This window comes from Bufo bufo, chromosome 8 (assembly GCF_905171765.1).
Source record: "Bufo bufo chromosome 8, aBufBuf1.1, whole genome shotgun sequence".
NCBI lineage: Eukaryota > Metazoa > Chordata > Amphibia > Anura > Bufonidae > Bufo > Bufo bufo.
The window spans coordinates 204,015,505-204,042,376 of NC_053396.1; the positions used below are offsets into that span (position 1 = coordinate 204,015,505).

General features: G+C 46.9%; 1 pseudogene; it reads right to left on the reverse strand.

Moving 5' to 3' along the window:
- LOC120978191 overlaps positions 1 to 25,170 on the reverse strand; it is a 51,007-nt pseudogene extending 25,837 nt beyond the window's left edge.
- Between the last annotated feature and the right edge of the window lie 1,702 nt (positions 25,171 to 26,872).

Genomic DNA, 26,872 nt, shown 5'->3' on the forward strand with positions numbered 1-26,872 from the left:
CTGTCTCCTGTCCCCTGGCCTTGGACAGACCAGGGACGCTGGGGTTAATCACCGCTTCACATATGCTCTTGGGGGCGGAGCTCCCTTCCCTGCCCGGATCCTGGGGCCTGCTGCCACCGGGCGCCATACTGGCAGGAGCCCCGCGCTGGAAACGCGAACTCCCGCGCCGAGGGGCCGCCTCCGTGCCCAGAGTAACAGAGGCGCCCGCAGTACCAGGTCCTGGTCCCCCGATGTCACTGCTCGCTGACGGAGATGGCCGAACCCGACCACCCCCAAGGCTCCGCCTACAGTTAGGATTCCTCCCACGTCGGGGCCTGGATGGAGCTGGCACCGGCGGCACCCGACGTGTAGGGTCCCGCGAGGGGCTCCGAATACGGCGCTGAGCCCGAGGGGGGGAAGAGGATGGGGATAAGCGCGTCGGCGGCCTGGCCCGCCGCAGCCGTACAATGGGTGGGTGAGGCGGAATGGGAACCTCACCCGCGCCCCTCGGCAGCAGCTGTACTTGCTCTTGGGCCCACGCCGAGCCCCTCACCTCCTCTGCTTCCCGCAACTCGCGTATTGCCGCCTCAAACTGCTCCATGGCACAGGTACCAGCCAGCTTCTTTCTAACCTAAAATGGCTCCCTGCTTTCTTCTTCCCTGATGTTTTTAACCCCTTAACTCCTCACCCTTACTTAAACTGACCTATCTAACCCATTGCCCACCCTTTAGCTCACTCCCCTTCCCCTCTAACCTCGCCCTCCAATCCCGCTAACTCTGGGGCTCTATAACCAAACCCCCCGTCATGGGGGCCTCCCCTAAAGGGGCTTCCCCCCCCCCCCCCCCAAGTCCGTCCATTGCTTTTTCAGACTCGTGTGCATCTAGAACCTTTCTTCTGAATGCTGCACAGAACTCCTTGGATATAGACCTGATAATACTATTCATAAATCAGGCTTGGACCCTTTACATATCATTTTGACAAAACACTTGAACGTGGTCAACTATATGGTCCGGTACTTAATTTGCTATAAAACCAAGCATAATTTCTGGAAGGGCCTACAGAGTGTAATAAAACCTACCTTTCCTTTGAATCCATTGCTGCATTCTTGAGAAAAAGTCTTTTGATTCAATATGTAATTGAGCTCTTAAGTGCCCCGAGAGCAGACCCTAGCAACTCGGTGAACCCTAGAGCCATCACTTTTCTGTAAATTGCGCATACGCAGTACAGTTCTCTACTACTTATGCAACAGTTATGTACAGTACAGCGCAGGTACCAAGATTGCAGTTTTGGGCGAGAGGAAAATTCAAATGCCCGTCCCTGTCAAACAATCAAGGGAAGAAGGGAATTTAACAAAATAGTGGAAGAACTAGGAGCACTGAAGGACTAGGGTCTGCCCTTAGTGCACTTAAAGGGCATCTGTCAGCAGTTTTGTACCTATGACGCTGGCTGACCTGTTACATGTGCACTTGACAGCTGAAGGCATCTGTGTTGGTCCCATGTTCATATGTGCCCGCATTGCTGAGAAAAATGATGTTTTGATATATGCAAATGAGCCTCTAGGAGCAACGGGGGTGTTACCATTGCTCTCTCTGCAACTGCAGCTCCCTGCACTTTGATTGACAGGACCAGGCAGTCAAAAGGTCATCATGCCTGGCCTTGTTAATCAGAGAGCAGAGGCCACAGTAGTTGCACAATGGCAAGTGATATGACCTATCTATCAACACCTCCCATTGAAATGCAGTGGCCTATGCTGCCTACCTGCAGTTCTGGGAGCTGCGCCACTGCAGAGAGAGTGTTGCTGGTGCAGTGGGCTGCAGGGTGGGTGGAAAGGGTGAGAGTAGTTGTTTTCATGGTGGTGGTCCTCCCTCTGATGGTACTCAATCCATGCAGTGAATGAAGAGTGCACATTTTCTCCCCTCTAGGCATACACTGGGTTTGGGGGGAGTCTCCTGCCTGGTGATGGTTCAGAGTACCCTTTGTATTGGTGGTTGTTGTGGGGTGCAAGGCAGGGTCCCAGTGAGATGAGAGGCAATGCTGTGCTGTGGCAGTGCATGGGTTGGTGCAATCAATGATGAGGCCAGTTTTGTAAGAAACAACAGTGCTTTACTGAAGGTGGCAACAAAATATATATAAACTCAGAGTAGATGTCACAGTTCAGATGATTCATGGACCGGTGGATCTTACACGTTACAAGTTGCAATTTGCACAGTTCTTACAGTTCTATAGTCTGCAAAGGTAGTAGACAGGCCAAATGCTCCCTGAGCCACTCTCTGAATAAGCAATGCAGCCTTCCTAATTAAACCAAGGGGAGCCCCCACCCCCCTCTATAACCTACCAATATTTATTCCTTCTACAGGCTGATCTACCTTCTAGAATAAATCATTTGCTTTTTCAGGGGCAGGTGAAAAGGTTTTGTCTCTCAAGCTGGAAGGTTGGTCTTTCCTTCAGGACTGCTTTTTCTGCTTCACTGAGTCTGGCCACTGGAGAGCAGAGCAACCCCATGCCTGTTAACAACTTGACACTCTGTAGAAAGGAAATGCATATACCCGTGGTCAGACAAGAGAGCCCTAGCACACCCCAGCTCCACTGCTTTTCTCCTGAAGCCTCTCCTTCCCTTGGTTGATTGACAGACTCAAGCATTTTAGATCTTCCTCTCACTGGTCCCTTTAATCTTGCTTGTGCAGTCCTGTATGTAAAGTGCGCATGTGCAGTACAGTGGGATAGAACAGTGCTCCGTGAGATATTCAGAGCTTGGGTTTTTGGGTTTTCTTTTTATAACCTAACCCTGCTTTAAACTTCCCCACAACTTTATCCCTGACCTGTCTGGTGTGTTCCTTAGTTTTCACGATGTGGTTTTATCACTAATGTTCTCTAACAAACCTCTGAGGCCATCACAGAGCAGCTGTAGTTATACTGATACTATTACACATAGGTGGACTCTATATACTAATGAGGTGACTTCTGAAGGCAATTGGTCACGCTGGATTTTATTTAGGGGTATCAGAGTGCAGGGGGCTAAATACAAATGCACACCAGATTTTGTAAATTTTTATTTATTGATTTTATTAATATTTGAAAGCCATGTATCATTTTCTTTTCACTTCACATATACTTGCTACTTTGTGTTGGTCTATCACATAAAATCCCAATAAAAAAAAATCAAGTTTGTGGGTGCAACATGAAAAAAATCTTGAAAAGTTCAGGGGCTATGAATACTTTTTCAAGGCTCTTCAATCCAGTGACATCTCCTTTGATGTAGACATTCTCTTTCCTCATCTTCTACTTCAGAAGCAGAAAACCATGATGAGTTGGAATCCTTACATCTTATAATACTTACTTTCTCCTCCTTCTGATGCCCTGACAGTGTCATCCTGCTGCTACCATCAATACTGTGCCCTCTGTGCTCCCCAATGCCCCCAAATACTATACTGCAGAAAAACTGTGGCATACAGATAGTCCCCAACATAATAATAGTGCTCCTAGACCGCCCTCATCAAGAGTGACCCATTATTAGCTGTACCCTCCATATTGTGCCCAATAATAATAATAATGCCTCCACAGAACCCCCAGTAGTAATAATGCCCCTATAGTGACCCCAGTGTTTATACTGCACCCCCCTGCAGTGCCTTCTGTATTTCTAACAACCCCCTCCCCTGCAGTTATAAGTCCCTTGTAGAACCCCCTGCAATATAATGCCAGTATATGTAATGCCCCAGTGTATAATGCCCCTTGTAGTGCCAAGATGTATAATGTCATCCAGACCAAAAAATCCCTTTAGGGGTCCCAACAAAAAAAATTAATGTATATAAAACTAGTGCTGCTCCAATCCCCCTCCCCGTAGTGGCAATATATAATGCTCCCCCTGTATTCTGTGCCCTCTGTAATGCTAGTATATATAAAGCTACCCATCCCCCCTGCAATGCCAGTATATAATGCCCTTCACCCCCTCTGTAATGCCAGTATATAATGACTCCCATCCTACCTGTAGTGCTATTATATAATGCTCCCCCTGTAGTGCCAGTTTATAATAATTCTCTGCCTCCTTTTGTAGTGCCAGTATATAATTTCCCTCCTGTAGTGCCAGTAGTGCCAGTCTATAATGCTCCTCAATTCCCCCTATAGTGCCAGTATATAATGTCCCCCCCTCAGCACCAGTATATAATGCTCCCCCATACCCCCATAAGGCCAGTACATAATCATCCATTTAGTGTCAGTATATAAATCCCCCCCATTAGTGACAGCATATGATATCTACCCACCAACTCCCTGTAAAGCCAGTATATAATGCCCCACTGTAGCGCCAGCTATATATAATGGTATCCAAACCCCCCTAGTGCCCAGAGTAGTGACAATGTTTAGTATTTAAAAAAATCCACTTACCTCACTCCCATTTGATGCAGGACACAAGCCTGCCGACTGTAATTGCACATCCTGGTGTCGGCAGCAACGAGGTGATCATGAGAGACGCAACACAGAAGGTCATAGTGGTGTCATCGCAACCACCTGCGCTTTTCTTCTCTCTTATAGGCTTCAGGATCAGTGGCCCGAAGCCTATAAGGTTGAAAAGTGGAGACAGGAGCCAGAGGCTCCCGTACCCTGCCATAAACTGAGGCTCCCCCACCAAGAGGAAGATTGTCCACTGACTGAGGAGAGATGCTCTTCTCGCCTCATGGCAGATGTGGCCCTGCCTCTACTACTACTCTCACCATCAACTGTGTAAAGAGACTTTATTTTAACCAACTGGCCTGATTGTTGTCTCCATACTGTCACCTATACTCCTCCCTTGCATGTAGCCAAACACCTTCTGAACACTAAGAGCACCACAACTACCACCAGGCAGGAGACCCAACACCAGGGAATGCCTTGAAGGAAGAAAGGGCGTACCCTCTATTTGTGGCATGGCCCAAGGAGAGCTAGGGTGAGGACTACCCCCGTGAGCTGTAAGTTCTACCACCATCATATCCACTACCGCGTCTCCCATCCCCCATTCCTGGGCATGGTGCATACCTCATATAAAAGCACTTATAAACCTTTTAGCAGTGAAACAGTGGCCCCTCCATCAGCGGCCATTTGTAGGCTGTGAACAACAGACTAACAATAGGGAATAAATTAGGTCCAGAATTAATTAGCTCTAGCAATAAATACCTCTATTAATGATAAAACCTCTATGGTATAAACAAGTACACAAACAAATATCCATGAGGAGCACTCATTAGGGGTTTGCAGTTGGCTGCTGTCCATCATTACCAGGAAAAGCTACTTGACTAATGACTGATTACAGACTGATTCTTGGAGTAAGCTTCCCCTGAGACAAAACCACAAGAGCTAGTGAAGTTCTTCATTTTATGTTAAGCCCTAGGCAGATTATTATATTTTGAAGGTGAAAAATAGTTGTCTTACCTGAAGAAACAAAGGAACAATGACTGATGTATGCCTTAGGTGGATGTGTCACGCCCAATGACGATAAATGTCAAATTTAAATCCATTCAAAATTATACACACACATACACACACACACCGGTAATAGATTTCACACAGACATAGCGTGACATGATAAAATTCTGTCTGCCTGCTGCTTCCACTAGGTGGACCACACAAGGATTTACTGGATATAGATTCATACAGTTTCCATTAATCCCAATAGTACATCGCTATGCAGTGAGCTCCCTCTAGTGGAGGCTGCAGGCAGCCGGAAATTTCATCACGTGCCAACTTGGCTCCACTTTATGTCTTTGAATATTTAATCACACCCGCTTCAAGAGTTATGAAAGGTGGTCATAAAAGAGGTATGGGTAAAAGTCAGAATTTATTATAGACCTGCTCTATTTTTTTTAGAAATATATGCAAGATTTTTTTAAGAAGGAGGGTTGTTTTGTCACCCACCCCCAAATCTCACTATTGCAACCACAGCTGGCTGAGCAGAGGATGTAACAGCTGCTCATCTGGGTGAAAAGTTCTTAGTCATCTCTTCGAAATAGCAATAGTTATAGTGCCCATCGTACAGTTATAGTGCCGCTTTATGGCCCATTTCAATATTGTCTCTAGTGTTGAGCAAAGCGAGCTTTGTATGTTACATCCAAAGTCTCTATGTTCAAAACTTTGGATTAATACTGTATGGATATTTGTCTCCGTAAATTATTGGAAAGTATGGGCTCCGATAAGCCAAAGTTAGTTATTCGCGAAGTCGCACAGTAAATGCTCGGTTTCCCTGCAGCACCTACACATGTCTAATTAAGCATTACAAAGTGACCATTCAATGGGTTATCTGCATAATGCAGGACAGGTTCTCTCCAGGATGAGCGATGTTCTTTGTGAACATTGGCCAAGAGATAGCGATCGTGAACAGAGGACTCTGTCTTTTAAAGGGTTGTCTCACTTCAGACATTGGGGGCATATCGCTAGGATAGGTCCCCAATGTCTGATAGGTCCGGTGCACCCTCCTTCACTATGTGGGCTCCTTTCAAAAGGTAGGTGCAGGTCCCAGAGGGGGGACCCACGCCTATCAGACAATGGGGACATATCCTAGAGATATGCCCCCAATGTCTGAGGTGAAACAACCCCTTTAACTCCCTGATTTGGTGGATGAAAATTGGCTTTCTAAAGATGCATACACTGTAACTAGAGATGAGCGAATTTCTCAAAAATTCAGGTTGGCCGGTTCGCCGAATTTTCTGAAAAAATTTGGTTCGATCCAAATTTATTTGTGGTGAATCGCGATAAAAAAAAACTGCTATTTCCTGGCTACAGAGAGTCTTTTTAGGGGTGTAGAACACTGTGCCTTGCAGTAACAGGCATAGGGAGTCTGCTGTGGTAGTAAAACAATACTGTGAGTCAGTATGACATGCAGATGACAGGCCTCGCTCTTAGAATCACTGCACACTTTACTTATTTGGGCAGTCACGGGGCCAAAACTAACCAAATAACTCAAGTGCGAACTCAGCCTCACAGGTCAATTTTAGCGCCAAGAAGAAGCGCACTCCTTTTACACCCTCGTCAGCTGATTCCACATAGATGTCTACAGAACCTGTTCTATTAAATGCTTATACAAGTAGATCCCCTCCGACAGAGTGGAGAGGGTGTCAGCAGTAAGTTTGTGTTGACGTCACTGATTATTTTCTCCTTCCTCTGATCCGTCAGAACAATAACCCCCAAAAAACGGATCCTGTCTGTGGAGCATCCGCCTTCACTTGGTCAGCATTTAGTCAGTAATCCATCAGTATTGCTAGAGCCAAAAAAACAGGAGTGGATCCAAAACAGATGACACGTGAATGGAATATTTGCATGTCTTCTGTGTATTGTACCCACTCCTGCTTTTGGCTACCAAATCATAAGCCAATTCTGATGCAAAATAGGGGCTATGTCATGCAGGCATTACAGCTGTTGCATAGACAGGATCCGTTGTGCGTCTCATTTTTCCTTCCTTCTGACAGATCAGAAGAAGGGAAAAATAAATGATGATGTCAGCCAGGCCGAAAGGCAAAATAGTGGCCCAGTCAGGAAGTGGGGAGGGTGGGAACAGCATGAGAAGTCCACAGAGTGGCCCTATGACATAGTGGTGAGGTGGAAGCAGCATGAGGAGGCCACAGAGTGGCCTTATGACATAGTGGTGAGGTGAAAGCAGCATGAGGAGACTACAGAGTGGCCTAATGACAAAGTCTGGAGGTGGCAGCAGCATCAGGAGGAGGCCACAGAGTGGCACAATGACAGTGTGGAGGCAGCAGCAGCATCAGGAGGCCACAGAGTGGCACAATGACAGAGTGTGTAGGTGGCGGCAGCAGCATCAGGAGGAGGCCACAGAGTGGCACAATGACAGTGTGGAGGCTGCAGCAGCATCAGGAGGTCACAGAGTGGCACAATGACAGAGTGTGGAGGTGGCAGCAGCAGCATTGGGAGTCCACAGAGTGGAACAATCACAGAGCGTGGAGGTGGAGACAGCAGCAGCATCAGGTGGAGGCCACAGGGTGGCACAATGTCAGAGTGTGGAGGTGGTGGCAGCAGCATCATCAGGAGGCCACAGAGTGGCACAATGACAGAGCGTGGAAGTGTCGGCAGCAACATCAGGAGGAGGCCACAGGGTGGCATAATGACAGTGTGGAGGTGGCAGCAGCATCAGGGGGCCACAGAGTGGCACAATGACAGAGTATGGAGGTGGCGGCAACAGCAGCATCAGGAGGAGGCCATAGGGTGGCACAATGACATTGTGGAGGTGGCAGCAGTATCATCAGGATGCCACAGAGTGGCACAATGACAGAGTGTGGAGGTGGCAGCAGCAGCATCAGGAGGAGTCCACAGGGTGACTCAATGACAGTGTGGATGTGGCAGCAGCATCAGGAGGCCACAGAGTGGCACAATGACAGAGTATGGAGGTGGCGGCAACAGCAGCATCAGGAGGAGGCCATAGGGTGGCACAATGACATTGTGGAGGTGGCAGCAGTATCATCAGGATGCCACAGAGTGGCACAATGACAGAGTGTGGAGGTGGCAGCAGCAGCATCAGGAGGAGTCCACAGGGTGACTCAATGACAGTGTGGATGTGGCAGCAGCAGCATTAGGAGACCACAGAGTGGGACAATGACAGAGTGTGGAGGTGGTGGCAGCAGCATCAGGAGGCCACAGAGTGGAACAATGACAGAGCATGGAAGGGGTGTCAGCAGCATCAAGAGGAGGCCACAGGGTGGCACAATGACAGTGTGGAGGTGGCAGCAGCAGCAGCATCAGGAGGCTACAGAGTGGCACAATGACAGAGTGTGGAGGTGGTGGCAGCAGCAGCATCAGGAGGAGGCCACACGGTGGCACAATGACAGTGTGGAGGTAAGAGCAGCATTAGGAGACCACAGAGTGGCACAATGTCAGAGCGTGGAAGTGTCAGCAGCAGCATCAGGAGGAGGCCACAGGGTGGCACAATGATAGTGTGAAGGTTGCAGCTGCATCATCAGGAGGCCACAGAGTGGCACAATTACAGAGTGTGGAGGTGGCAGCAGCAGCATCAGGAGGAGGCCACAGGGTGGTACAATGACAGTCTGTAGGTGGCAGCAGGATCAGGAGGCCACAGAGTGGCACAATGACAGAGTGTGGAGGTGGCGGCAACAGCAGCATCAGGAGGAGGCCACAGGGTGGTACAATGACAGTGTGTAGGTGGCAGCAGGATCAGGAGGCCACAGAGTGGCACAATGACAGAGTGTGGAGGTGGCAGCAGCAGCATCAGGAGGAGGCCACAGGGTGGTACAATGACAGTGTGTAGGTGGCAGCAGGATCAGGAGGCCACAGAGTGGCACAATGACAGAGTGTGGAGGTGGCGGCAACAGCAGCATCAGGAGGAGGCCACAGGGTGGCACAATGACATTGTGGAGGTGGCAGCAGTACCATCAGGATGTCACAGAGAGGCACAATGACAGAGTGTGGAGGTGGCAGCAGCAGCATCAGGAGGAGGCCACAGGGTGACACAATGACAGTGTGGAGGTGGCAGCAGCAGCATAAGGAGGCCACAGAGTTTAACAATGACAGAACATGGAGGTGGTGGCAGCAGCTTCAGGAGGAGGCCACAGGCCGGAACAATGACAGTGCGGAGGTGGCAGCAGCAGCAGCATCAGGAGGAGGCGACAGAGTAGCACAATGACAGAGTGTGGAGGTGGCGGCAGCAGCAGTATCAGGAGGAGGCCACAGGGTGGCACAATGGCAGTATGGAGGTGGCAGCATCAGGAGGCCACAGAGTGGCACAATGACAGAGTGTGGAGGTGGCAGCAGTAGCAGCATCAGGAGGAGGCCACACAATGGCACAATGGTAGTGTGGAGGTGGCGGCAGCAGCATCAGGAGGCCACAGAGTGGAAAACTGACATAGTGTGGAGGTGGCAACAGCATCAGGAGACCACAGAGTGGTAAGGTGACATAGTGTGGAGGTATCAGCAGCATCAGGAGACCACAGAGTGGCAAAGTGACAAAGTGTGGAGGTGGCAGCAGCATCAGGAGACCACAGAGTGGGAAGGTGACATAGTGTGGAAGTGGAAGCAGCATCAGGAGACCACAGAGTGACCCAGTTACAGAGTGGGGAGGTGGGTGGCAATACCAGTACCAGATGAATATGGTTGGTGAATTGAGCACTTGGCATCAAATGTGTGGCTAGTGATGGACGAACATCAGCCGGGACAATTTGCGAACGGGAGTTCGCGATCAAATGTTCGCGAACCATGCGTTCGCGGCGGGCCCCATTCGCCTTAATGGCAGGCGAACCTGAAAAACCTTCATATCATATTTGCAGCCAGCAAACACTTACTATAAGTACACAAATAGTCCTACAACATGGAGAGTGATATACCAGAGGGGGATCATTGGCAAAAATTCGCAAAAAAAAGATGTATTTTATCAGGGGCCATTTTTATGCGTCTTAAAGGGAAACTCTCAAAAATGTGCCCTGCTGAAGCCTAGAATTTTTTTTATTTCCTATCGGTTTGATGTATACAAATGTTCAGCACTCCACGTTTTTGTATCCTGCAGAGTCCAGGGAAAAAAATGCATACGTTAACGTAAAAAAAAATTCTACAATGAAACTGTATGGTGAACGGACGCCACTGTATGCCATCAGTCTGAGGCATCTGTTAACGCTTACATATTTGGTATGCATTAATTGGGTGGCAAAAATAGGATGTGAACCCAGCCCTAGTGTCAGAATAAGCACCAGTACACAGCGGAGCAGCGTGGCGGAGAGGGGAGGCCACCATGTACTGACAGAGCGCTACCTGGTCCTGGTGCTCAGGGACTGTGTTTCCCAAGGATCATTTTCTACTGGGAAATACAGGGCACAGTATAATACACTAGAATCTACATAATATAAAGACATTAGGCCTACCCTGAATAATAATGCAATTAGGGGGTCATTTATTTTATAGAAATACGTCTATGTTAGGCGTATTTCTGACACAGATTGTGGCGCAAATGTCCTTAGCACCGCAATCTGCATATTTTTCCCTCTCATGCCAGGTCTAAAAAAGGATGGCGTGGGCAGAGAAAGGGATACAGTTATGGCCATTCAGTTATTGGATACCACCGCCATACATTGACCGGATAACACCTCTATACAGTGACACGATAACACTGCCATACCGTAACCGGATAAAAGGGTATAAGAGGGCACAGTACAGGGAATGACTAGGGGCACTGCACAGGGTGTGGTAAGAGGGCACAATGCAGGGCATAAGGGGGCACAGTACGGGGTAAGGGGCACAGTTACATAACCCTGTGACATTAGAAGGTCCTTATGGTGAATGCGGTTCACACGCCACCATAATGAGAGACAGAGAAGTGAGACAGGGGTGTGATTATGTGGCTACAGATAAAAAATCGATAGGTTGGCTGCAAGAATGATCCAATATCCGAAGTGACCAGCACATCTTCAAACCACCCTCTTTTTTTCAGGCGCGGTAGGATTAATACCCGCACCTGTTTCGCTGTAGGTGGAATTCCTCTGCCAGTGCCCGCAACAGCAGAATGCAGCATCTCTCGCAGCAAGGCCTGGAAATGCTGCATTCTGACAGCCCTCTGTGATGCTGGTAACATGTCCGCCATTTTGTGCTTGTACCGGGGGTCAAAGTACGTTGCCACCCAGTACTGTTCCTTGCCCTTTATGCTTTTTATACGGTGGTCCCTCTTCAAACACTGGAGCATGAAGGCCCCCATTTGCACTAAATTGGAAGCGGTGGATCGGTTTTGCTCCTGTTCATCACCCAGGAGAATGTTGTCCTCGGTATACTCCCCCCAACCACGGACAACATCAGGGATCCCCGAAAAGTTTAAAGCCTGCTCTTCTTGCTCCTCCTCCTCCCCCCAGCCACCATCCTCCTCTGACTCCTCTTCAGACTCCTGCTGACTTGTCTCAGATGGAGTAGCCCCCCTGGGAATTCATTCAGCATTGCGACTTGCTCATCTTCCAGCTCCTGCTCCTCGATGGCTTAATCAATGACACGACACAATGCACGCTCCAGAAAGAAGGCTTAAGGTACGATGTCACTGATGGCGCCCTGGCTGCGACTGACCAGTTTGGTGATCTCTTCAAATGGCCGCAGAAGTCTGCATGCATCGCTCATGAGCAGCCACTGGCGCGGTGAAAAAAAACAAGCTCCCCAGAACCTGTCCTGCCACAGAGTTCGTACAGGTAATTGTTAACGGCACGTTTCTGCTGGAGAGTCCTATTAAGCATATACAAGGTGGAGTTCCAGCGCGGCGGGCAGTCACAAATCAGACGTCTGACGGGCAGGTGGTTTCACCGCTGAACGTTAGCAATACGAGCCATGGCCGTGTAAGATCTTCTAAAATGGCCAGAGAATTTCCTGGCCTGCCGCAAGAGATCCTGTACCCTGGAATATTTGGCAACGAATCGCTGCACGACTAAGTCCAGGACGTGTGTCATTTTGCCCTGTTTCAGCGCGCTCAGCAGATTGGCACCGTTGTCGCACACCACTTTACCAACTGTCAAATTGAGTGGGGCCTGTGACTGCAGAGCTGAAAGCAGTGCAGGACCGGTGTGGCTCTTGGCTTCCAGGCACAATAGCCGCAGCACAGCATGGCAACGTCTTACCTAACACGTCGAAAAGGTTCTGGGGAGCTTGGGGGGATGCAGAGGAAGAGGCGGTAGCATTGGAAAAAGAGGAGTCAGCCGAGGAGGAGACGGAGGATGGAGTAGGAGGAGGAGAAGAAGAGGCAGGCCTGCATGCAATCCGTGGCGGTAACACCAAATCCACACGGGTGCCACAGGTTACATGCTTGAAGGCCACCAGAAGGTTCACCTAGTTAGAAGTAAAAGTTATGTACCTTCCCTGCCCGTGTTTGCTAGACCACGTGACTGTGGTCAGATGCATCTTGGCACCGACACTGTGTGCCAGAGATATATTAACTTGCCGCTGAACGAGGCCATAAAGTTCAGGGAGAAGAACAGTATTTGTGGAAAAAGGTATATCGCAGCCCCCAATCAGTATTTGGTGGAAAAAGGTATATAGCAATAGCACTCCTCAATCAGTATTTTGTGGTAGAAGGTATATGGCACCCCTCAATCAGTATTTTCCGGAAACAGGTATATGGCACCCCTCAATAAGTATTTTGTGGAGGCAGGTGTATTGCAGCGCTCAATCAGTATTTGGTGGAAGAAAGTATATAGCAAAAGCACTCCTCAATCAGTATTTGGTGGAAGAAAGTATATAGCAATAGCACCCCTCAATCAGTATTTAGTCGAAAAAGATTTATAGAACCCCTCAATCAGTATTTGGCGGAAACAGGTATATAGCACCCCTAATCAGTATTTGGTGGAAACAGGTATATAGCACTCCTCAATCAGTATTTGGTGGAAGCAGGTATATCGCAGCCCTCAATCAGTATTTTGTGGAAGAAGGTATATAGCACCCCTCAATCAGTATTTGGCGTAAGCTGGTATATAGCACCCCTAATCAGTATTTGGTGGAAACAGGTATATAGCACTCCTCAATCAGTATTTGGTGGAAGCAGGTATATCGCAGCCCTCAATCAGTATTTTGTGGAAGAAGGTATATAGCACCCCTCAATCAGTATTTGGTGGAAACAGGTATATAGAACCCCTCAATCAGTATTTGGCGTAAGCTGGTATATAGCACCCCTAATCAGTATTTGGTGGAAACAGGTATATAGCACTCCTCAATCAGTATTTGGTGGAAGCAGGTATATCGCAGCCCTCAATCAGTATTTTGTGGAAGAAGGTATATAGCACCCCTCAATCAGTATTTGGTGGGAACAGGTATATAGAACCCCTCAATCAGTATTTGGCGTAAGCTGGTATATAGCACCCCTCAATCAGTATTTGGCGGAAACAGGTATATGGCACCCCTCAATCAGTATTTAGTGGAGGCAGGTGTATCGCAGCCCTCAATCAGTATGTTGTGGAAGAAAGTATATAGCAATAGCACCCCTCAATCAGTATTTTGTGGAAGAAGGTATATGGCACCCGTCAATCAGTATTTGGCAGAAACAGGTATATGGCACCCCTCAATCGGTATTTTGTGGAAGCAGGTCTATCGCAGCCCTCAATCAGTATTTGGTGGAAGAAGGTATACAGTGGGGGAAATAATTATTTGACCCCTCACTGATTTTGTAAGTTGGTCCAATGACAAAGAAATGAAAAGTCTCAGAACAGTATCATTTCAATGGTAGGTTTATTGTAACAGTGGCAGATAGCACATCAAAAGGAAAATCGAAAAAATAACTTTAAATAAAAGATAGCAACTGATTTGCATTTCATTGAGTGAAATAAGTATTTGAACCCCTACCAACCATTAAGAGTTCTGGCTCCCACAGAGTGGTTAGACACTTCTACTCAATTAGTCACCCTCATTAAGGACACCTGTCTTAACTAGTCACCTGTATAAAAGACACCTGTCCACAGAATCAATCAATCAAGCAGACTCCAAACTCTCCAACATGGGAAAGACCAAAGAGCTGTCCAAGGATGTCAGAGACAAAATTGTAGACCTGCACAAGGCTGGAATGGGCTACAAAACCATTAGCAAGAAGCTGGGAGAGAAGGTGACAACTGTTGGTGCGATTGTTCGAAAATGGAAGGAGCACAAAATGACCATCAATCGACCTCGCTCTGGGGCTCCACGCAAGATCTCACCTCGTGGGGTGTCAATGGTTCTGAGAAAGGTGAAAAAGCATCCTAGAACTACACGGGAGGAGTTAGTTAATGACCTCAAATTAGCAGGGACCACAGTCACCAAGAAAACCATTGGAAACACATTACACCGCAATGGATTAAAATCCTGCAGGGCTCGCAAGGTCCCCCTGCTCAGGAAGGCACATGTGCAGGCCCGTCTGAAGTTTGCCAATGAACACCTGAATGATTCAGAGAGTGACTGGGAGAAGGTGCTGTGGTCTGATGAGACCAAAATAGAGCTCTTTGGCATTAACTCAACTCGCTGTGTTTGGAGGAAGAAAAATGCTGCCTATGACCCCCAAAACACCGTCCCCACCGTCAAGCATGGGGGTGGAAACATTTTGCTTTGGGGGTGTTTTTCTGCTAAGGGCACAGGACAACTTATTCGCATAAACGGGAAAATGGACGGAGCCATGTATCGTGAAATCCTGAGCGACAACCTCCTTCCCTCTGCCAGGAAACTGAAAATGGGTCGTGGATGGGTGTTCCAGCACGACAATGACCCAAAACATACAGCAAAGGCAACAAAGGAGTGGCTCAAGAAGAAGCACATTAAGGTCATGGAGTGGCCTAGTCAGTCTCCGGACCTTAATCCAATCGAAAACCTATGGAGGGAGCTCAAGCTCAGAGTTGCACAGAGACAGCCTCGAAACCTTAGGGATTTAGAGATGATCTGCAAAGAGGAGTGGACCAACATTCCTCCTAAAATGTGCGCAAACTTGGTCATCAATTACAAGAAACGTTTGACCTCTGTGCTTGCAAACAAGGGTTTTTCCACCAAGTATTAAGTCTTTTTTTGTTAGAGGGTTCAAATACTTATTTCACTCAATGAAATGCAAATCAGTTGCTATCTTTTATTTAAAGTTATTTTTTCGATTTTCCTTTTGATGTGCTATCTGCCACTGTTACAATAAACCTACCATTGAAATGATACTGTTCTGAGACTTTTCATTTCTTTGTCATTGGACAAACTTACAAAATCAGTGAGGGGTCAAATAATTATTTCCCCCACTGTATAGCAATAGCACCCCTCAATCAGTATTTTGTGGAAGAAAGTATATAGCACCCCTTAATCAGTATTTGGCAGAAACAGGTATATAGCACCCCTCAATCAGTATTTGGCGGAAACAGGTATATGGGACCCCTCAATCAGTATTTTGTGGAAGCAGGTATATAGCACCCCTCAATCAGTATTTGGCAGAAACAGGTATATAGCACCCCTCAATAAGGATTTTGTGGAAGAAGGTATATTGCAGCCCTCAAGGAGTTTTTTTTGGGGCAACAGGTATATCACACCCATTGCAATTAGTTACTCCAATAGCGTTTGTCCCTCTATATACCTGCGGTATCGCAGCAGAACCGCACACAACTGCTGCACAATACAAATGCACTATAATATACTTTCTATGTTAGAAAGTATATTATAGGTATATAACACCCCTCGGTATGTCACACCTATTGATAGCAAACCTATACCAGTCCTTAAAAGGACTTTTGTGGCACTATTAGCTAGCGTTTGGTGTCCCAAACTGTCCCTGCTCCAAAATGCAACCTCTCCTTACACTGGCAAAACACATAATGTAATATGGCTGCCAAATCTGGTTCTGTTATAGGGTTGGGGGTGTGTCCATGTGCTGAAACGTCTCAATTGGCTGTCCTGTCCCACCTGATGGACGTGTCATGGGTCAAAGTTCCTTACAATAAATAAATACGACCCTATCCGGAAAGGGTTTATGTAAATCACCAGGAATAAAGCCTCTGTAGGCTAGTAACTAGTAATATTTGTCCCGGATATTAAAACTTAACTTTTATTAACTCAAATAAAAGGACTACTATATCAGTTACTGTGAGCTAAAGGGAAAGGGTTAAAACTGTCTAATGCTCTGTAAGTTCTATAGCACGTTATCTGTAACTGCAATGTCAGCCGGGGGTGCACTCCCCATGCCTGCACACACTTGAACACTGTATGCACTAAGCAGTACTACACCGTCCCATATATGGTGTACTCTGGATGGTACTGTGTGGAACCACTATTCACTCTTGTGTGGGCTCCATTAGTATTGTACTGCACTTGTTGCCAGAACTGACACAGGCATCAGAAACTAAAAATCTAAACTGTCCCCCAACATGTTTCGCCAGCTAATCTGGCTTCATCGGGGGCGTCGGACAGACTTGAGAAAAGACGCTGCCCCTGAACCTTATAAGGGCTGTCTCCCCTTAACACCAGGGTAAAGAGCCAATAGGTGCAAAGAAAAAGAAAGTGTGGATATAACTAAAACCATACAATGAGCAGACGACGGGTCACAGTGACTCATACCACTGTCATCCAGATAGGTGTGTTCTTATAATTATACCTATATATCTGTTAATATATCCCCTGTAACCAGGGGCATTATAGGGAGTTTCTCCCTTGTTTTACATACATATATAAGCAAAACTTCGTGGCACTCTGCCGTCCGTTTGCCGCTGGAAGTCGGGTTCCCACCACGTCTTTGTAAAAAATATAGAAACTCCAGCAATTGAGTTGCAAGGAAGGATTTTTTTTAATTGGTATTGCGGCTGTGTACAATGTGACGTTTTGGCCACACATTGGCCTTCATCAGACTACAGCAAAAAGAAAAAAACTAAATAAATAGTGTAATCAAATATTACATACAAATATTACATACAAATATACCATGAAATGAAAGGATGAAAAAAGGAAAAACAAAAGGTAAAAAAACAAGAGAAGCATGGCACGTAATGAATGGGATTCAGGAGGTTCTGTTATCACATCCACATGTTTTACATACACATATATATTTGGTTTGGTGGTTAAAGATTAATCTGCCAGTTAGATCTGAGGAAAATATAATGTATTAACAAACCTGAGACAAAGTCCACATGTGGACCCATTGCCACATTTTATGTTTTAACTGGCAGGGACACTCTAATGAAGCTAATGTAGTGGGAAACTAAGTGTCAGCAGTGCGCATCAGTGGTTATAGCGCTCGCTCAGTTTCTACGTTCCTATATAGCCGGAGAATAGTCTGTCTGTACCTAATAGGTCACGTGCTGTGAGGCTAAGTCCGTGCGCAGCCGCACTGAGGCGGAAGAATGCGCCCGGAGACTAAGTGATGGCGCAGGCGTGTAAAACCCGTATCTGTGAAGCTAAGTCTACGCGCAGTCGCAGTAAGATGGAGACGTGTGCCCTGAAACTAAGTGTCGGCTCAGGCGCACGGGTGCCAGAAGCCCGTCTGCACATTTATTGAGGTTCCTGCGCAGTCGCAGTTCAGCGCAGTGGCGCTCGTAGAAGGTAAGTCCCGGCGCAGATATCGGGCACGCAGCCTAATTATAAGAACACACCTATCTGGATGACAGTGGTATGAGTCACTGTGACCCGTCGTCTGCTCATTGTATGGTTTCAGTTATATCCACACTTTCTTTTTCTTTGCACCTATTGGCTCTTTACCCTGGTGTTAAGGGGAGACAGCCCTTATAAGGTTCAGGGGCAGCGTCTTTTCTCAAGTCTGTCCGACACCCCCAATGAAGCCAGATTAGCTGGCGAAACATGTTGGGGGACAGTTTAGATTTTTAGTTTCTGATGCCTGTGTCAGTTCTGGCAACAAGTGCAGTACAATACTAATGGAGCCCACACAAGAGTGAATAGTGGTTCCACACAGTACCATCCAGAGTACACCATATATGGGACGGTGTAGTACTGCTTAGTGCATACAGTGTTCAAGTGTGTGCAGGCATGGAGAGTGCACCCCCGGCTGACATTGCAGTTACAGATAACGTGCTATAGAACTTACAGAGCATTAGATAGTTTTAACCCTTTCCCTTTCCCAGTAACTGACATAGTAGTCCTTTTATTTTAGTTAGTAAAAGTTAAGTTTTAATATCCGGGACAAGTGTGGTTACTAGCCTACAGAGGCTTTATTCCTGATGGGTCAAAGTTCGGCGCTATGCAAAAAAATATGGCACGTACGAATATCGCCATATGTTCGCATGTTCAGCGCAAAACGACCGCCAGGTGAACCGCAAGGCCATCTCTATGTGTGGAATCAGGCGGGCGGCAGCATCAGAGTAGTAGCTGAGGCAGGTAGCCAGAAGAAACCGGTCTCTTTTGTTAAAGTGTTGGTGTGGCACCATGGATGATCTAGTCTGATGCATCAGGCATTGGTGGGTGGAAATCCTGACTGATCCACGCCTGATTCATCTTGACGAAGGTCAGTCTCTCCACATTTTGGGTGGACAGGCGAGTTCTTTTTAGGGTAACTATGGCCCCCGCCGCACTAAACACCCGCTCTGATGCCACACTACTGGCCGAGCAGGACAGCTTTTCCAGGGCAAACTCTGCCACAAATCCAGTTTGGCTGCCCAGTAGTCCAGCGGATCTTCAATGTCGGGTGGCAGGGTGCTGTCCAAGTATGCCACCACCTGCTGGTTCAGGTCCTGCTCCAGGTCTAGCTGCTGCTGTTGGTGAGTTGTTTCTTCACTAGGTTGGGTGAAGAAAGCTGCTCATCAGTGACTCTAGACTCAAGTTGCTGCTGATGGAGCTGGAACTGCTCCTACCCCCACCCCCCCGCCCTGCCACACAAGCCATGGCAGAGGAACGCGAGCGCAGAGGGCCCCCCGTTCAGACCTGCGAGAGGATGGACGATGGCGCAAATAGGCAGCGGCGAACTCACTACATAGGAAGTCTCTATAGTAGAGACTATCTGCACGTCACTGATGTCCTCCTCAATGGTCTCTGGGTCAGGAGCCTGACAGCTTGCAACACCAGCTTCCACGCCACTCTCCTCATCACTATTTGCCCGCCTACCGGAGGAAGCGGCGGATGTCTTCTCCACATCTTGGCTGACCAGTAGCTGCTGACTGCCCTCTTTTAGCTCATCCTCACTGTATAGTGGAGCTGAGCCCACAGCATATAATACTTGCCTGGCTGAGGGAACAGAAAAGGACAGAGGCATGTTGAGGGCAGGTGAGGGCACAGGGCCTGCTCCTGGGCCATGCCAACTAAGGGTTGTGTCTGACGAACCCAACGACTCTTGGCTGGGGGTGTTTAATGTCATATGGGACAAAGTGGATGACCGAGTCAACCAATCAAGAACCGCTGAGTTGCTGGTCAAGACACGACCACTAGATGACACCGGGAGCTCAGGCCTCTCGCTGCGATATACTGTTAGATCAAATAAGTAAATAAAAAGGAATTTAAAACACTCCAAAAATGTCTGTAATTTTCTTACTTCACCACACAATGACTAATAAGCTCTATTTTCCCCACTAATACAAGCCAAAAAATGCTTTAGAACATATAACTGGACCGCACAAGGGCAAATAAGACATAGAAATATTTCCTTGCAATAATCTCTGCTAATGGCTGTATCACACAACACTTGTACCCCAATAGCAAGAACGGTTTGCTGGAATTACAGAGCTGTATAATGGCAATTTGGATCCACAGTCAGTGCAGCAAGGTGTAATAGGATTGTTCCTATTTCCCAGGCTGTAACCTCCCCTACTGAACCCTGTTCTGCTTCAATACTGTGGAATGATTCCTCCCTATCCTTTCCCTGAACTTCTATACAGCAAAATAAAAGTTTTAAAGTCTTTCCTACCACTGTCCCTAGCGCCTGCTTACGTCTCTCCCTGCACTAAGTACACTGGAAAGTGGCTGAATCCAAGATGGCTGAGGCGATTTATAGGGCCGTGACATCACAGGGCTGGCTGGCTGCTGATTGGCTGCATGCATGGCATTGTGGGTGATCCCTCGTTCCCAGAGTTCCTTGCTCCGTGTCCTAACACATGCAGCAGCCATTTTAGGAAAAAATGTGATTCGTTAACACGAAGCTCGAGGAAATTCTGATTTGGTGCGAATGGAATTTTTCCTAAATGTCGGATCAAATTCCACTTCGTCAACTTCGATTCTCTCATCTCTAACTGTAACCAATTGACACTTTATTCATTAATTGCTACCTCTATTTACCTAAATATATAATAAATATCCATTAGTCAGGCTTCAAATATTATAGATTAACAAATAGTTTATTGAAACATATAGAAAACTCACTTGTAAGGGTAAAATCCTTTTGAATTCTCATATTTCTACTTTACTTCACAGTTCAATTTGTACTATGTATATGGTTGAAACCAGAAGTTTACATACACTATATAAAAATACACATATGCATGTTTTTCTCAATATCTGACATGAAATCCTGTTTTTGGTCAATTAGGATTACCATCATTATTATTATTTGCCAAATGCCAGAATAATGAGAGAGAGAGATAATGTTTTAAGTCATTTTTATTACTTTCTACATTGTCAAAAGTTTACATACACTAAGATTACTATGCCTTTAAATAGTTCTGGACTGCCTATATGATGATGTCATGTGTTTGGAATCTTCTGTTAGGTTTGTTGGAGACACACCTGTTTATGTATTTAAATGCACACCTGAAACACACTGCTTCTTTGTGTAGCATCATGGGAAAGTCTAAAGCAGGGGTACTCAACTAGTTTTATTAAAGGTCCACATACCAGGGTCTGCAGTCAGGTGAAGGTCCGAGCTGAACGCCAACAGTAAAGATGCCATGCGATCATGTGATCCATGCACGTGGGGCGCTCTGACGTTATAGTGGAGCGCCCCGGGTAAGTCCCAGAATTAGTAATGGCCACATTAGTGCCCCAGTAAGAATAATGTCCCCATTAGTGCCCCCAGTAAGAGTATTGCCCCCATTAGTGCCCCCCTTCTCTGCTTTTGCAAAAAAAATAAAAAATATTAGCATTCACCTGGCTGCGGTGAACATTCGCTGCTGACTGCACGCTCAGGACCGGTGCTCCAACGTGATGGCGTCTTGTAGGTCCTGAGCTTCTAGTCAGCAGGGAGTGTTCTCCACAGCGTGAGCAAATGGAGGTGGAGGTACCGTAATACAGTGTTTCCCAACCAGTGTGCCTCCAGCTGTTGCAAAACTACAACTCCCAGCATGCCCGCACAGCCAAAGGCTGTCCAGGCATTTTGGGAGTTGTAGTTTTGCAACAGCTGGAGGCACACTGGTTGGGAAACACTGCCGTAATATATATTTTTTTTTACTAGCACAAGTAGCGGTGGAGGTAAATGCTGTACTAATGGGCGTTCCATGATGGAAGCGCTCATTAGTAAGGGTACTTTCACACTTGCAGCAGGACGGATCCGACAGGCTGCTCACCCCGTCAGATCCATCTTGCCACTACTTTGCCGTGCCGCTGCTCTGTGCCCATCGACTATAATGGGGATGGGGGCAGAGTTACGGCGCAGCACGGTGAGAGGCCGCCAGACTAAAAGTACTACATGTCCGACTTTTTCGTCTGGCGGCCCACTCAATATAATAAACATTGGTGGCGCAGTGCGCCCCCCCTCAAAATAATAAACATTGGTGGCGCAGTGCGCCCCCCCTCAAAATAATAAACATTAGTGGCGCAGTGCGCCCCCCCATCACCCCAGTATAATAAACATTGGTGGCGCAGTGCGCCCCCCCTCAATATAATAAACATTGGTGGCGCAGTGTGCCCCCCAATATAATAAACATTGGTGGCGCAGTGTGCCCCCCCAATATAATAAACATTGGTGGCGCAGTGCGCCCCCCTCAATATAATAAACATTGGTGGCGCAGTGTGCCCCCCAATATAATAAACATTGGTGGCGCAGTGCGCCCCCCAACATAATAAACATTGGTGGCGCAGTGTGCCCCCCCTCAAAATAATAAACATTGGTGGCGCAGTGGGCCCCCCTCAATATAATAAACATTGGTGGCGCAGTGTGCCCCCCAATATAATAAACATTGGTGGCGCAGTGCGCCCCCCAACATAATAAACATTGGTGGCGCAGTGTGCCCCCCAACATAATAAACATTGGTGGCGCAGTGTGCCCCCCCCTCAAAATAATAAACATTGGTGGCGCAGTGCGCCCCCCCAATATAATAAACATTGGTGGCGCAGTGGGCAGTGCCAATGAGGGTTAAAAAATAATTTACTCACCTCCTCCAGTTGATCGATTAGCTGCCGGTCTCCAGTTCTTACTTCTTTCTTCAGGACCTGTGGTGACATCACTGAGCTCATCACATGATCCATCACCATGGTAATGGGCCATGTGATGAGCTCAGTGACGTCACCACAGGTCCTGAAGAAAGAAGTAAGAACAGGAGACCGGCAGCTATGCGATCAACTGGAGGAGGTGAGTTAATTTTCTTTTATTATTTTTAACCCTCATTGGCACTTCCCACTGAGCCACCAATGTTTATTATAATGGGGAGGGGGGGGGGCGCACTGCGCCACCAATGTTTCTTATACTAGGGGGGGGGGGCGCACTGCGCCACCAATGTTTCTTATACTGGGGTGTTGGGGGGGGGGGCGCACTGTGCCACCAACGTTTCTTATACAAATACAGGAGGCGGGTGCTGGAATCAAATAGCCGGCACCCGACCTTTGTGACAGGGGGCTGCGATCAGCTACAATTAACCCCTCAGGTACCGCACCTGAAGGGTTAACTCAACTGCAGCTGATCGCAGCTCCCTGTCACAGAGGTCGGGTGCCGGCTATTTGATTCCAGCACCCGCCTCCTGTATTTGTAATACAGGTCAGTTTTCTTCATTGGTGGCGCAGTGGCCACAGCCCCTCCCCTCCTCCTCCTGCCTCTTCTTATTGGCAGCGGCGGGGACAGCAGCAGCACAGGGGGGAGGGAGAGACTCCTCCTGCGCTGCTGAGAACTATCAGCTCCTGTGCCCCGCCGCTGTATTGAGCAGAGCTGCCAGAGTGTGCAGGAGGAGGAGCGCTACATGTGGAGGAAGCCCTGTCTCACTGCGCTGTGGGACAGGTGGAAGTGCGCCGGTAAGCTCCTCCTCCTGCACGGCACAGTGTGCAGGAGAGGAGCAGCGCTCTGAACGATGGCCGGGGTCCGGACAACTGGCGGCCGCGGTCCGTATTTGGACCGCGGTCCGCCAGTTGAGTACCCCTGGTCTAAAGAAATCAGCCAAGATATCAGGATATTGTGGACTTGCACAAGTCATGGCTCAACCTTGGGTGCAATTTCAAGATACCCGAAGGTGCCTCGTTCATCTGAAGAAACAATTATACACAAGTACAAACAAGATGGGAATGTCCAGCCATCATACCGCTGGTTCCGTGTCCCAGAGATGAACGTGCTTTGGTCCGACATGTGCATATCAACCCAAGATCAAAAACAAAAGACCTTGTGAAGATGATGGAGGAAGCTGGTAAGATTGTGTCAATATCCACAGTGAAACAAGTACTGTATCAACATGGGCTGAAAGGCCACTCTGCCAGGAAGAAGCCATTACTCCAAAAGAAACATACAAAAAACCATTTTAATGTTTGCAAATGCACACAGGAACAAAGACCTACATTTTTTTGGAGACATGTCAAATATTGAGAAAAACATGCATATGTGTCTTTTTATATAGTGTATGTAAACTTCTGGTTTCAACTGTATATACTATGTTTTTTTTATTTTATTTAAAGTCAAATTTTCAATAAACTTCCACAATTCACAGCAGATATAATGTAACGTTGGCACATCAGATTCCATAAACTCATGCGGATGTCGACTTAGAGAACAGCAGCCTCCTTATCGCTGACTTAACATCTCTATTTTTTAAACAATAGATGATTGGGTTTAACATGGGGACGGCGGCTGTTTTAAAAAGTGAGAAGAGCTTCTTGGAGTTCATCGACCCCTGTGAAGTTGGGGTCAAGTACTGAGAGATAAGCGTCAGGTAGAGAAGGGTGACCACTGTAAGATGCGAGGAACAGGTGTAAAAGGCTTTCTGCTTTCCTCTTCTGGAATGGATCTTCAAGATGGCTGATATAATAAAAAGATAAGGTATTAACGTGAGGAGAAAGGCGATTATAGTAGTAATAAGAATTCCTTGGATGAAGAGTACCATCTCCAAGACCGTGGTGTCATTACAAGTGATTTCCATAAGCGGTATGATGTCACAGAAGAAATGGTTAACCTCATTGGATGTATAGCATGAGAAACTCGAGAAGATGATAACCGGAGGAAGGATTTGGACACAGCCCAGCAGGTAGCAGCAAGAACATAGTAGACCACATACCCTACCGTTCATGATCGTATGGTAACATAGAGGATTACAGACAGCTACATATCTATCATAACTCCTTAGCAGCCAAAATTAAAAGTTCATAGCTAATCAAAGAAGCAAAAATGTACATCTGGATTATACATGCCACGTATGAAACAGTTTTATCACCAGTTATGAAGATGAGAAGAACCTTATGTAAGGTGTTGGTGGTAGAAGATAAGTCCACCATGGACAGATTGCCTAAGAAGAAATACATGGGGGAGTGGAGATGGCGGTCTACACAGATCAGTAGAAAAATTGTCATATTGCTACAAAATGTGATGAGGTAGATGAGAAGAACCAAGAGAAAAATAGGAGCCCGGAGCTCTGGGACATCCGTGATCCCCTTAATAATGAAGTACGACATCAACGTCTGGCTGGTTGGATTCATTAACATGATTTATAAATCTGTAGCAGAGAAATTGTCCTCATTATTAATCTTTGAATCCTTTAAGAGGTTCTCAGTTGTTGAGAATTTTTGAGATGCCATTTAGTCATGTTAGAAGACATCATTACTGGTGGTCCCAGAACTAGAATCCCCAATATTGACCTGGACCTGCATTGATCTGATGCGTGAGTATTTCTCCAGGTTGAAATGGCCAACACTTTCATGTCAATAGAGCAAATGCCACAAAATGCATACAAAACACAAAATCATGCCTAGCCATTCCAATCTGGAAAAATCTTGAGCCAGAGGTATAGGAAGACATATTTATAGGAGCTGTGGAGATAGCAATTGCATAAGGACCTAAAGGCCTCGTTGGCAGTATTGTAATGATGCATGGTACAGTAGTTGGAAGCCCTGTTACAGATTCTTTAATGAGGCCCAGGAGCATAGCTTTACACCTCTTGGTCATATGTATTGGAGGTTCTAGGTTTCTAAATGAGCATTCTATTGCCTTCAAATATAAAGATCAATAACATTTGCCATAACCTTCAGTTCCTGAGATGGCTGGACCTTCTACCAGTCATTGCACTACTGATGTGTTGTCTATAGTGAATGCTATGGTCATGTCACATATCAGTATGGATGACAAATGATCATGCATGGATACACAGAAGACAGGTGTGGTGGAAATTGAAGAATATCACCATGGTAAGCCCCCTTATCCCTGCAGAGATGTGTGCATTGAGCCTGTGAGGCTCTGAACTAGGGATGACCAGCTACTTTGCTTCTGTGTGCTGGTGCACAGGCTCCATTTGTCTAATTTATCAAAGTGTATATTTACACTGCAATTCCTTGCTAAAATGGAGCCAAATGTGTACTGGTACTATATACACGCCAAGTGTTGGAGAATGCTTAAAATCTTATTCTGAGAGTAGAATGTTGATAAAGTACCCTCAAGTGGGGGTCTGACTAGCAGGACCCCCCTCCCCTTCAAACAGCTATTTTGAAGTGCTCTGGTGAGCGGCTTATTCCTAGACCAAAGATGTCAAGTTATTGGTCACATGGCATAGGTCAATTGAATGGGCCTGGGCTGCAATACCAAGCGAGGCCACTATACTATGGATGATGTTGTGCTTGGTATGCTGTGAGGAGGCTGCAGCTTACAAAAACTGATTGGTAGGGGTGCCAAGAGACAGACTCCCGCCAATAAAATATTGAGGACCCACCCTGAGGATAAGTCATCAATATTCTACCCTTAGAAGCCCTTTTAATTTTAGCCCTGAACTTTTAGTCACTGTACTTTCACACAATTTCATTTAATTTAATAGAGAACGCTGTACCTAAATCACTTCTTTTAAAAAATCTGCCTGCATCCATCTGAAAAAAGCTGTGAAGTCACAGCCACTAGGGGTCTCGATTCCACCTAATGTGCAGCCCACCACCTGTTTTTAGGCAAGATCAGTCCCTAGTAACAGCAACATATAAGGAAATAGGGGGGTTTCAGAGCTAGCCTAGCTCCTGAGCCTGATAAAAAAAATTTTTTACACTGCTTCTGAAGAGCAGAGAAGCTCCTGTGTGCCTGTAAGTTTGACATCTCCCTCCTTATCAGCTTTCTGCACCTCCTAGAAGAAATCAAACATAATGTGAAGTAAAGGAAGTGAGGTCACTGCATACAGTACTGGCAGAAGGGATACACCCCTTGCTTCTGAGA